The following is a 14,198-nucleotide window of genomic DNA, read 5'->3' as shown; positions in this document are numbered from 1 at the left end:
ATTGCAGAAGACTTAGAAGCGCAAATTTCATGTATTGTGTGCCTCGTAGCAATGGTGATGGCCAACGGAAAGATGGCTCTCTTCTCCTTTTCATGGATGGACCCTAATTTGTAGAAATTACACCTTCTCCAGAGGATAATTGAGATAGGATTTTAGGGTTCTGGACCTCATACTTGGAGGAAATCCCCAGCAGTGAATCAGGAAACAGCAGTAGACACACAAAAGAATTGTTGTGTCTGCTAGCGAGAAGGTAGTCCTGGAAGGTACGAAGCCACTGAAAGGTATGAAGAAGGGATGCCCTAGGAGTGCACAGTGCCCTCAGGTCACATTATCAAATGATCCAAAAAGGGCAAGGACAGATGACTTTAACTTGGCCTGTGTATGTGAAACATACTGCCCGCTTTCAGGTGTGTATTTTCTTTCTATTTTTACTTTGGTGGGGTTGGTTGTCAACTATTTGGTGGATTTCAACTCAGTGTATTTATAATCTAACCCAGCTCTCAGCATCTTTCCCAGTCCCTTCCCTTCCCACTTTTACTTGCTGCAAAAACCTATTGTCCAAATGTGCTCTTTGATTGCTGCTGGCGTCACATTTATTAACTTTCTGTCTGACGCTGTCCTCTGCCAATTTCTTCTGCTTGCTTGAAGTTTTAGTAACTTATTTTTCTGATGGCATTTTATTGTGTTTTAGAGTTTTTTTATTGTATATTATTGTGCCCAAGCACCTTGGGAGAGGACAAAGAGTGCTTTATTAGCATGTGTATACCCAAGGCCACTCATTATCAAATGTGTAATATTGCAAGATCAGTGTTGTAGTTACATGTAACTTGTGTTTGAAACCAAAATTCAAGCCCTTGGCTTCTATTCATAAAAGTGGTCAGCTACATGAGACTGGTTGTTTTGATTTTATTTTTCTCTTGCATTCACTTAACCTTTTAAAGAGTTAATTTTATAGTCTGAGATCTTATACGCTACATTTCAAAGTATCAGCCTGGAGTGAATTTTTATAGCCAAGAAATAAACCCTTGAAACCAGAGTTTAACAATATGGAAGTAAATCCTTCCAGTTCAATAGTCAGCAGCAATTTGAGCCATATATGACTCTCGTTCTAATTTCTATTGACGTCTGGGAATTCTAGAGAGCAAGGACAGTATATGGCCTTATACATATTAGTTTCCAATAAGTTCACCTTTGCTGCACACGCTCGTGCACACACACGTGTGCACACACACACACACAAACAGGAACAAAATATGCATATGAGTACTGTCCCTCTAAGGTTTATGACATCAGAAAGATAAATTTCTTTCTAGTATTCTTTAGCAAGTGTGATATCTCTAACCATTTCCCCCCTTAATTTCTCTGAAGAGTTTTCTTATTAACAAATAATGAAAGTATAATTAAAGTCTTCGCTCTTATGATTTGGGAGTCCTGTATATATTCAACCAATTTACTAAGCTGGTGCCTCTTAGTGTTATTGCATACATATTTAAAATTATTTTATGTATAAATTATGTTGCTTGATTAAATATTTATCATAATTATTAAGTTGTTCCATGCACAGCCTCAGCTGAACTAATAAAAACTCTTGCTTAGCCCTTATTATATTTAAGAAGTTTTCTACCAGCCTCTGGACAGCTTCTGCCTTAAGAAGCCACGCTACCCGTGAACACAGGGTACCCCAATAATCCTGCAGGTGTTACCTCATGGTATGGGCTCCAAATGTCTTAAAGCCATCTGCCACTGGACACAAACAGGGATGGTAAAGTCAGAATAATGAGAGGGACAGGAAAGCAGTAAGAGTCTATAGAAGGGCAATGCACATAGGTGATTTTTAGCTCTTAAATTTGAACGTTACATCAGTGGAAGGTTTGGAGAAAGAATTGTTCTATATTATAAACAATTTCTTCCTGCAGTAGTTCCTTTTGGGACATAGAGGTGATGCCACTCTTGGCTTTGGCTCTGATTCTGCAAGATCCTTGGGTACATGCCTAAATTTAGGTACTTAACCCAGATTAACACACGGGAGTTGGTTCAGGAAGTAAGTGTGATTTGAGTGATGATACTAGAGTCATGGGTGTACTATAGCATACTGGAATAATTGTCTAGAATAATTGTTAGTCTCTAAGGTGCCACAAGAACTCCTTTCCTTTTTGCGAATACAGACTAACACGGCTGCTTCTCTGAAACCTAGAGTAATTGTACTATAGCATAACAGAAATCGAAAGAACCACGAAAGAGGACAAAGACTTTGTGTGTGCATCTTCTCCCTGCATTTTCCTGCCCTGCACCCATACATGGGCTTGTCACATTCTGTCCTGATGAAAAGAATAGGCCAAATAATGCATCCCATGGCCATTCATCACCTCACAGGATTAGTGGCCCAAACAACTGCCCTTTTAGCTGCAGAAACTATAAAGAACTTGGAGCCAATGGAGAGAATGTAAGATTGGTTCACTGGGATACATCAAGTTTCTAAACTATCCGCAGGCTCTGCAACTAGAGAAATGGTTAAGAGCGAAGGTTATGTGTTCATGCTGTCTCGCTGATGACTGCTCCCACATCCTTTAAAAACTGGGCTGCTGTGAAATGGAAGCAGAAACACCTGTTCTTCAAACAGGCATAGGTCTATCTACATGACACAGTACATGGCAGTTGTTTCACATGGTTGGGTTAGTAGAAGAATACCATGGAGGCAGCGGAATTAAATGATAATACAAACATTGTTCCTGTCTCTGCCTCCTTTAAATCATCAGTTTCTCAAGCTTCTTTGGAAGAGGGAAATAAAAGGGAAGATAGGGTTCTCAATCAAGTGTTGGGAATGGAACAGTCATTTTGGGGAGAGACGGGTGGAGAATTGTCTTCCCATCCTGGGAGAATCTGACATTTCAAAAAATTTTCCTGTCCAGGATGAAAGTCAAAATCTCAAATTTTCATGAATTGATAATCTGATATATATAGATATAGATATGATTAGCTCCATCAAAATATTTCATTTTAATAATTTTGAAACATTTTAATTTTTGACCTTTTACATTTTTATCTTGTTTTTAGTATAAACAAAGTTTTTAGACCAAAGATCATTTTAAACCATAAAAAAACAACACCAGCCCCTCCCCCCCAACTTTTCATTCAGAAAGTGCCAAAATATCCAAATTTGCAATTTAAAAAAATGAATTGGGAGATTTGTCAAAACCGGGAAAAGTTTCCTGGGAACAGTTTTAGTTTTGACAATTGCATTTTCCAATATAAAAAAAAAGTTATTGGAAAATTCATGACTAGTTCTTATTTTGGATCATCTGAGCCTGTAATTTTTGACCATCAGGCTTGCTACAAGACTCACCTTTTCTTCCAAGTGTGGGTTGTCCTGCGTTGGTCAGGGTTAGGAAAGAGATTACAGGGAGAGGGCAGGGGAGATCTTTGGGACTGGAGAAAATATGAAAAGGGAAAGATTGTTTAACATCACTTTGACATGCTATTACTTTCAGTATTGGCTGAGAGCGTTTGATAGGTGCAATATATTCAGGGACATGAAGAAATTATTTTTGTGGTTAGTTTATTTATCTTCAGCAGCAGTTAGCAGTTTGGATAACATAAGAAGCCATGAATCTTTACCCAAAATTTGAACCAAGAGGTCAAAACTATAGTCTTAGCTTCTCAGCCTCACCTTTAAAATTTAAAAATTTCAACTAATTAGGACTGTCAAGCCATTAAAAAAATTAATCATGATTAATCACGTGATTAAAAAAATTATTTGTGATTAATCACATGATTAATCACTGTGTTAAACAATAATAGAATACCATTCATTTAAATATTTTGGGATGTTTTCTACATTTCAAATATATTAATTTCAATTGCAACACAGAATACAAAGTGTAGAGTGCTCACTTTATATTTATTTTTGATTTAAGTATTTACACTGTAAAAAAATACAAAAGAAATAGTATTTTTCAATTCACCTAATACAAGTACTATAGTGCTATCTCTTTATCATGAAAATTGAACTTACAAATGTAGAATTATGTACAAAAAGTTATTGCATTCAAAAATAAAACAATGTAATATTTTGGAGCCTGGAAGTCCACTCAGTCCTACTTCTTCTTCAGCCAAGTGCTCATACAAATATGTTTCTTTACATTTGTGGAAGATAATGCTGCTAGCTTCTTGTTTACTATGTCACATGAAAGGTGTTCTTGTTTACTATGTCACACAGGTGTTCTCATAGTACAGTTGTAGCCGGCATTGCAAGATATTTATGTGCCAGATACGCTAAAGATTCATATGTCCCTTCATGCTTCAACCAGGGGACATGCATCCATGCTGATGACGGGTTCTGCTCAATAACAATCCAAAGCAGTGCTGACTGATGCATGTTCGTTTTCGTTATCTGAGTCGGATGCCACCAATAGAAGGTTGATTTTCTTTTTTGGTGGTTTGGGTTAGTAGTTTCCACATCAGAGTGTTGCTTTTTTAAGACTTCTGAAAGAATGCTCTACACCTCGTCCCTCTCAGATTTTGGAAGGCACTTCAGATTCTTAAACCTTGCTTCAAGTGCTATAGATATCTTTAAAAAATCTCACATTGGTACCTTCTTTGCGTTTTGTGAAATCTGCAGTGAAAGTGTTCTCAAAATGAACAACATGTGCTGGATCATCATCCGAGACTTCTATATCATGAAATATATGGCAGAATATGGGTAAAACAGAGCAGGGGACGTACAATTCTCCCCCATGGAGTTCTGTCACAAATTTAATTAACACATTATTATTTAAATGAGCGTCATCAGCTGGGAAGCATGTCCTCTGCAATGGTGGCTGAAGCATGAAGGGACATATGAATCTTTAGCATATCTGGCATGTAAATACCTTGCAATGCAAGCTGCAAAAGTGCCATACAAATGCCTGTTCTCACTTTCAGATGACATAGTAAACAAGAAGCTAGGAGCATTATCTCCTGTAAATGTAAACAAACTTGTTTGTTTTAGTGATTGGCTGAACAAGAAGTAGGACTGAGTGGACTTGTAGGCTCTCAAGTTTTACACTGTTTTGTTTTTGAGTGCAGCTTTGTTACAAAAAAAAATACATTTTCCAGTTGCACTTTCATGATAAAGAGATTGCACTACAGTATTTGTATGAGGTGAATTGAAAAATACTATTTCTTGTGTTTATCATTTTTTACAGTGCAAATATTTGTAATAAAAGTAATATACACTTTGATTTCAATTACAACACAAAATACAATATATATGAAACTGTAGAAAAGCATACAAATATGTAATAAATTTCAATTGATATTCTATTGTTTAACTGTATGATTAAAACTGAGATTAATCTTGATTAATTTTTTTGACTTAATCATGTGTTTTTAATTTTTTTTGAGTTAAAGGTGTGCAATTAATCGACAGCCCTACAAATAATATATTTTCATTCAGGGCTGGAACTAGAAGTTTGGAAACACTATGAATAAAGTTCTTCTTGCAGAACATCCCATGTTTCAGAGGCAAGAGTTTTGAATAGCACTGAACAGATTTGCAGCACCCAGTTCAGCCAGGGACTTAAGCAGGTGCCTATTAAGCATGTGGGCAGTTCCGTGAAGCCAATGTTTTACTTGTGTGCTTAAGTGCCTTGCTAAAACCAGAGCCTAAAACTTTTTGTTGCTTGTCCAAACCGAAAGCCTGATCCTACAACTCTTATTTATTGTAGAAGAACCATTGAACTTGAACTACTCTTGTGAGTAGTGGTTTCAGTATCAGACTCTATTCCGCCAAGCCTTTCAAGGTTCATTCATCAGTAAAAAGAATGCCAACAGTGATGAATTTTTATTTGCATGTCAAAACTTCTTTTGTTCAACTGGGTATTTTCAGTGGGCATTTTGAGCAAAGTATCTTAAATAAATATTCAACAACTGGATATTTTGGTTTCAGCTCATTACAGTTTTTAAGGGTTGGCAGGTTTGGGGGTTTATTTGACTTTCCTTTTATATTAACAGCCTTGAGAGACCTGTTTTAAAGCATGAACTGAAATTTTGCAGCTGTTGATAGACTCCAGCATTCTGAGTTTTAAAACAGCCATATTATTTAAATGTGCTCACAAGTTTTAAAATGTGGTTTTGTTGCTATACTTACCATGGAATGGAATGTATACAATCTTAGAACAAGTTCTCAGGGGGACCAAAACTAGTTCAGGGTTCAACTAGAACAACATTCAGCTGAGTCCCTTGCTGAATCCCACTGAGAGAATCTTGTGCTATCTCCTGTCCCCCTTCAACTGTGATAGACTATCTGTGGATAATTTTGATGGGGGGGGTATTTTATTGTATTTTAAAGAAATATTGCATTGTTTTGACCCATGGTCAGGTCCCCTAGCTGTCCATGATTCAGTCATTGTGGAATAATTTATCTACTATGAAATGATATTCACTGAGGAATGTGTGGGAGGAGAAAAAATAGCATATGTTGTAACTTTACACGGTGCTGAACTAGAATTTCAAATGGATGAGGGGGGATTCATTCTTTATTTTATTGATATTGATTCTGACCAGCAGTTTGCAAATGATGTCACTCTACAAATCATGTGAATGCCTCATTCAGAGTAAAAGAACCAAACAAAGAGAAGCTTAACGAAGCTTATATGAATATTCCAGGCACTGTATATAGAACTGGGTATGGTAAACTTGAGCATGATGCTGCTTGATTGATTACTGATGTACAGCAAGATATTTACTTAGCTAAATCTGTAGCTACCCAAAGGGGTCATGTATTTTGTTTTCCCCATCACTTCTGGAGGTACCAGCAACATCAGGATGGCATTTCCGGGAATTACTCTCTTCCCACTTTCATTACAGATAAACTCTCTGTCATAAATATAAAGGGAAGGGTAAACACCTTTAAATCCCTCCTGGCCAGAGGAAAAACCCTTTCATCTGTAAAGGGTTAAGAAGCTAAGACAGCCTCACTGGCACCTGACCAAAAGGACCAATGAGGAGACAAGATACTTTCAAAGCTGCAGGGGGGGAAAACAAAGGGTCCTCTCTGTCTGTTTGTTGCCTTTGCCGGGACCAGATCAGGAATGCAGGTCAGAACTCCTGTAAAGATCTAATAAGCAATCTAGTTAGATATGTGTTAAATTCTGTTTGGTTTAAATGGCTGATAAAATAAGTTGTGCTGAATGGGATGTATATTCCTGTTTTTGTGTCTTTTTGTAACTTAAGGTTTTGCGTAGAGGGATTCTCTATGTTTTGAATCTGATTACCCTGTAAGGTATTTACCATCCTGATTTTACAGAGGTGATTCTTTTACTTTTTCTTCAATTAAAATTCTTCTTTTAAGAACCTGATTGATTTTTCATTGTTCTTAAGATCCAAAGTAATAGACACTCCCTATCCTGAAAAGCCTACAATCCAAATAGACTGATAATAATGAGTGGGAGAAAGGAAGCATTATCCCCATTTTACAGATGAGAAACTGAGATGCAGAGAAATTAAGGCCCTGATTCAGTAAACACTTATACACACGCTTGTTTTTAAACATGCAAGTAATCCCATCCCAGTTCAGCAAAGCAGTTCAGCATGACTTTACCGGCTGAGGATCTGGTCCAAGGAGTTCCTCTCGTCAGTTTGCTTCGTCCTTGGAGAATAACATCCTCCAACTTTTATTTTCTTGCTATGCAAATGCAATCCTGTAGATTTTAAACAGAAGTGGGCTTTATCAACAGCCATATGTTTTTCATAGATAACTATGTGGTCTAATTGGTTTGAATCAGACTACTGCCACAAATATGCAAATTCTGTTGGAATAGAGTGTTTCGACTCTAGCTTCCTTCTGCACCATTGATTGAAATATGAATGTTTAAAAATAGATCTGCATAGACTATTTTAATAGTTTGCAATTACAGCCATTCTCACTAGTCTACAGTGCCGTGCCTGATACTAACAAGGAAAAATGATGGGTCAAATGTGCTCCCTTCCTTACATTTGAGAGGATCTTAATGCTTGTGGTTATTTTTTATTTAGTTTGAGCTAAATCAGCACATTTTAGAGCAAAGTAGCTATTTACATAAAAGGACGCATGACATAATTCTAGTATGTGAGACTAATGTATTTTAGCACAGAAGAGATTTTCCTGGAGCAAACTTCATATTTCTTTCAGGCACTTTAACATATTTTCTTATGGTTAAGCATGGTTTAGTTTCTTTAATTAAGCTGGTTCCTTCTCTGCCCTCTGTGCCCCTTTCCTTTCTTTTGGTCACCTTCCACAATCTGTTCATGCTAGATATCAGGTGGGCCTTGCCATCAACTAGTTCATTTACATTTGAAGGACTGCCAGCACAGCCGTTCACTGTTCATTTTCATGACTGCAGAACATCCAAACAGGATCTGTGTGAGAGTCAAAAAAAAAAAAAAAAAAAGTTTACAGTTGCATTTCTGGATTGCTACAAAAATATGCCAACTCAGGACATAGCCATGACTGAAATGTTTCAAGTCCTCCTTGTAGGTGTCTAAAGTAAAATAAATTTTAAAAGTAAAACAGAAAATCTGCTTATACTAAGCAAAAAATGAAATACATTTAAGTCCAATTGAAACATTTCCTCTGGCATTCTTCCAGAGGCAGTTTTATATATTTGCAGATTATTTGACATCACAGTAATGACATACTAGTTTATTAGAGAGAAAATGTTTATTGTTACTTGTTCAGACTGTGGCCATTAAAAACCAAAAAGATATATAAAGAGGATACAGACAAATATATATTGTGGTTATTTTGCATTTTAATGGATTTTGCCTCCTGCCACACTACTACACATTGATAGTGATTCAGTATCATAATGTTGGGTTTATTTTTATTAGTATGAATCACTCCTTTATGTCTTGACTTGGTTGTGGTGGTTCTCATTGCATGGAGAAATCTATCAAGCGAGCATTGGTTTCTGAAACAAATATTGTTGCAGAAATAAACTGATTGCCCCCGTGCTGAAGTACCTAGGCTTCTGTAATGCAAAAACAGCGTTGCCAGCTCCAACCTTTATGGCAGGTCTCACACACAATATTCAAGTACTTGGTGCTCTTTCAGAAACCCTAACTCCCACAGTCAAGTGATGGTAAGAGTGTCAGTTATCATTTCTTTGCAAAAGTAAGATCCTAACTCCCCAAAGACTAAAAAAGTAGATGGTAAATTAAAAAAAAAAGCCCCAAATTAATTTTTTTAAAACTTGTGGCCTTTAAGCTGATCTCCTGTCTTAATTATTTATGAAGCATAACTCATGATTTTTTAATGCTTGGGGTATACGCTAATACTTACAGTCTGTGTAACACACTGGGTGAAATCCTGGCTCTGCTGAAATCAGTGGGAGCTAATGATGGACTTCAAGGGGCTACAATTTCAACTCTTGCATTTTTCTTTCTTATTTCCTTAGGTCCAGACTTTGAACCCCTTATATTCATATTGATGAGGAGATGGTCACTTGAGTAGATCCACTGAAGCTTATGGGGCTTTTTGGGTGAGTAACTTCTCATGCAATTGGTATGCAGCAGAGGGAAAACTATGCATCAAATACAGATGCTTGAAATGGCAGTCCTAGGGCTGGATTCAACCACTCCTACTCACGTTAAGTAACTTTGACTACATTAATAGTTTCCTTTTCTCAATGAGAATACTCAGAGATCCCGATTCAGGAAGGTACTTCAGTATGTTCTTAACTTTAAGTATGTGAGTTGTCCCATTCAATTGGTCTACTCATGTGGTTCAAGTTAGACATGCACGTTGAGTGTCTCACTGAATAAAGGCCAAAAGAAGGCAACAATGAATGTGAATATGGCTAGTAAAATCTAGCCATTCATGATCTGAAGACATCTGGAGACAGTACTAGAACGTCACTTAATGTAATATGGCATAAATATAAAACTCCAACAGAAAGCAAACATTATATTATGGGGATTGGTTAAAATGACTTAACTGGCAAGGAATTTCTATTTTTCTGGAGCACATGGAATATTCTGATCTATTTATAAAGCTGGGTTGAAATCTACCCTGTAGTTACATTGGGCAGTCCTTTTGAGAAGCAGTAGAAATGCGGACTTAATTGTCAAATGTTATGTTAGAACTCGGCATGTTCCAAACCAGGACTGGGAAAAACTACATCTATCCACAAGACCATGGCTCATTGTGTTCATTGTGCAAATACACTTGCCTTGCTATGCACTGAGGTTTTTAAGATCAGGCTTGACAAAGCCATGGCTGGGATGATTTAGTTGGGGATTGATCCTGCTTTGAGCGGGGGATGGACTAGATGACCTCCTGAGGTCTCTTCCAACTCTGATATTCTGTGATTCTATGAAATGTGTTGCAGGAGTCAGTAAAGTGGGGGAGCTTCCGAAGATTGCCCTTGTGCAAAAGTCCTATAGAATGTAATAGGGAGGAAGCGAAAAGGATCGTGTAGAAAATATTCTGACACCATATCGAATTGAAACGAGAATGGTTAATGTACCAGGGACCAATTTGCTGCCTTCGCAAACTGCGTCAGGGAAATCTCAGGGACTAGCTGTGCTAAGAAACACTGCACTAGACAAAGTGTCAGGATTCCTAAGAAATACGTGGGAGGAGGGGAATGCAATGACCCATGTCCAGATCCATCCTTTTGATGCTGTGCGTGGGGCAGAAACCCACTGTCTGGCTAATTACCTGTTTGTGGTGGCTTCAAAGCCCAAACAGGTTAAAAGAGCCATGAAGATGCTAGTTCAGAGCAAAAATTATGAACTGCTGACCATAGAATCATAGAATATCAGGGTTGGAAGGGACCCCAGAAGGTCATCTAGTCCAACCCCCAATTGGACTAGATGACCGGAGAAACCCTTGAGTGGGGTTTGAAGGACTAATCACCACCAAAGGTCCCTGTTGCCAGGTGAGGCCAAGTGTTCTCTCGTAAGCTAATTAGCAGGCATGTAGGTTTTTTTCTTGTGTTTAGTGTGTTTTTTCTCTGTAATGCTCTCACCTTAAGAAGGAAAATGCTTGCTTAGAAAGAGCTGTGTGCATGGGCAGCAGGAGGAGCCCCACTTCGGAGAGGCTAGCCCCTAGCTCTGCCCCTTCTGCCCACCTCTGCCCCCGAGGCCCCCTGTCCCCCTGTGGCCCGAGCCCCAAGCCCCCCTGACCCTCCCATGGCTGGAATCCGAGCCCCCATAGTTCCCCTCTGTGGCCAGAGCCCCAAGCCCTCCTGACCCCCTCACAGCCCAAGCCCCCCTCCCTCCCTCACAGCCAGAGTCCCAAGACCCTCTGCCCCCCTCTGCAGCTGTAGCCCCTCTGCCCCCCTCTGTGGCTGGAGCCCTGACTCCCCAGCTCCCCTCACAGCCTAAGTCCCTCTCCCCTGCTCTGCTGCTGGAGCTTGGAGGAGCCCTGGACTGGCCGGAGCCTCCACAGCTGTTCCTCCCCTCCGCAGACCCCAAGTCATCCCATGAAAATTCAAAAGTTCTTCTCTTCCGGAAGAAGAACCTGAGCTTTTGCTATGCCCCATGCAGGTTCCGGGGTGGCTGAGGAGGTGGTGTGTGTTACTCAGTATCCCGGGTTCATCAGCAATCTCCCTGGAGTCCAGGGAGATTACTGATGAACCCAGGAAGGTGAACAGCACATAGTGCCTCTTCAGTCTGTCTTTGGCTGGGGAGGTCACGGGGACCTGTTCAGTCTGGAAATACCCCAGTGTGATGGGAGAAATAGACCCTTCTCCACCCAAGAGAGGCAATGGCTGGGGAGCTGGAATCCTCGAGTGGGACCCCTTGATGGACCACAGGTGCAGATGCCCTGAATTGTGACATGGCATCACCTTCCCTCATCATCTCTATCACACACCTCATTGTAGCTCACCAAATTCAGACTGGAAATAAGGCAAATTTTTAACAGTGAGTCATTAACCTTTGGAACAACTTGCCACGGGTCATGGTAGATTCTCCATGGCTTCCCATTTTTAAATTCAAGATTTTTTTTCCTAAAAAACCTCCTCTAGGAATTATTTTTGGGAAGTTGTACGGCCTGTGTTTTACAGGAGTTCAGACTAGATGATCACAGTGGTCCCTTCTGACCTTGAATTCTATGAATCTCCTTCATTCTTGGGGCTGGGCACATCCATATAGAAGGCACCAAAAATCATTTTAAAAAGAGAGAATTAGCTTTACATGTTCAGCAATAACCTTGGCATTCATTAATAGCCTTCTGCGGAGCACCAGAATTTGTGCAGTGTGAAGCTTTTACTAAAAAAGCACAACATATTTGCAAATGGCTTATGAAGCTGGGGATGTTTTACGAGGCTCAAAATTAATTTTTTATCTGGAGGATTCCTTAGCACATTAAGTCGTCTTTTAAAATTAATACGTAACATGGGTGCCGAAGTAGGCGTCTCTCCATTAATTCAGCTTGACTATTGTCGAGACCAGTTACTTAGGATGGGTCAAATTCACAAGCATTTGAAATCAGAGGACTCTGCAACCTTTCAAAAGGGCTACTTCACTGCTGTGGGTTTTGGCTGGCACTTGAATAATTTTCCAGCTAAATGTCAGGGCAACTCTACCATTGTTGTATGCAGTGTGGTTGTCGTCAATCGCCGGATCTTAGGAAGCCATGGTGGGTGGAGTAATGTATTTCATTGAACCAATTTCTACTGGTGATAAAGACAATCTTTGGAGCCACACAGAGCTGTTCTTCAGGTCCTGCGTGGCTTGAAAGCTTGTCTCTCTCACCACCAGAAGTTAGTCCAATAAAACATATTACCTCACCTACCTTATCTGTGTAAAACTAGGTACTTTCACTTCCAACTTCCTCCTGCCCGTGCTGCACATTAGATAGCTAGAGGTGCAGGTGCAAATCACATATGCAAAAAATGGGAGGTCAAATCTGAACCCTTGGGAGTATTTACCCCTCAATCTATTTGTCCCACTCATGGTGAATTGTTTCTGGATTAAAAAGGAGATGGCATTATTTACCTATCCTGGCATCCAAACATGCAATTTCAGCATTTTTGTTTAATAATTGGGTCAACAGTGCAATGTTTTTTTCTTTCCCAGTATACACAGAGTAGCTTGTATTCTCTATTTTTATTGTCTAAAGATGCCCTCCTCTGGAAAGTCACCCATGCTAATTAGCTCTCCTCCCATGTCCCTTATATCACACTCAAATTGTAAATGAAAGTTACTGGACTTATAAATGTCTCTTGTAGCATGGCAAATGGAGCAAAAGGCTTGGTCTCGTTTACGGGTAATGGTCAGCAGTTTATAGAGAAATACTCATTTTGATATTCAGCTGAAGGATTTGAGGGAGTATACCTCTTGTGATGGTCTTTTCTCTACAGTTAAATCTTCTGGCTAGGCTCTTCCATAGATTCATAGAATCATAGAATATCAGGGTTGGAAGGGACCTCAGGAGGTCATCTAGTCCAACCCCCTGTTCAAAGCAGGACCAATCCCCAACTAAATCATGGAAGACACTTAATCAGCTGGCCATTTTCCTATATCACCTCACTAATACTAGTGAGATAAAATGTAATGACTCTACTAACTGATAGAACTGAATCCAAGGAAGAGCATGCCAGCAAACAGAGCACTTTTCCACTTTATATTCTTCAGCTGGCTGGTCTCCAGGTCTTTGGATAAGAACCTGACCCTGTAAAAGGCTCTCTGGAAATTCCTCACCATCATTCCCAATGGTGGAAAAAGTCAAAATGCTGATGCTCTGCACATTTCAGGATCAGGCCTTTATTTGCAACCTGATGGGTGTGATGGAATATGGCAACGAAATAGTTAAATGTCTTTTAGCCTTGTGTAAATATCCTGTAGTGTGGTTTTTAGTATGGTCCTTGAGGTTTTATAATAAGGTCTAATCACTCAGGGTAGAAGGTTGAAGGAGAAACATCAGGCTATTAAAAATGCAATCTAATCGTGATCCGCTAGCTCCTACTTCTGGAGGAGGTTGTTACATTTCTACTTTTTTTTTATTTTAAAGTCCTATTTTATAAGACTTGCAAACAAGACTATATCCTTCTGAGCCATCTTCATGTGTATTTAGGGCTCTTGCATAATGTTCTTTGAATTACAAGATTGCAAATAGGAATGTTTCTGTGAAATTTGGTTCTTCATATATTCCAGAATTTGACAGGTTTCAGAGTAGCAGCCGTGTTAGTCTGTATCCGCAAAAAGAAAAGGAGGACTTGTGGCACCTTAGA

Source organism: Eretmochelys imbricata, chromosome 9, assembly GCF_965152235.1.
Source record: "Eretmochelys imbricata isolate rEreImb1 chromosome 9, rEreImb1.hap1, whole genome shotgun sequence".
NCBI lineage: Eukaryota > Metazoa > Chordata > Testudines > Cheloniidae > Eretmochelys > Eretmochelys imbricata.
The sequence above is the reverse complement of the archived record's forward strand: the minus strand, read 5'-3'. Positions refer to the sequence as shown.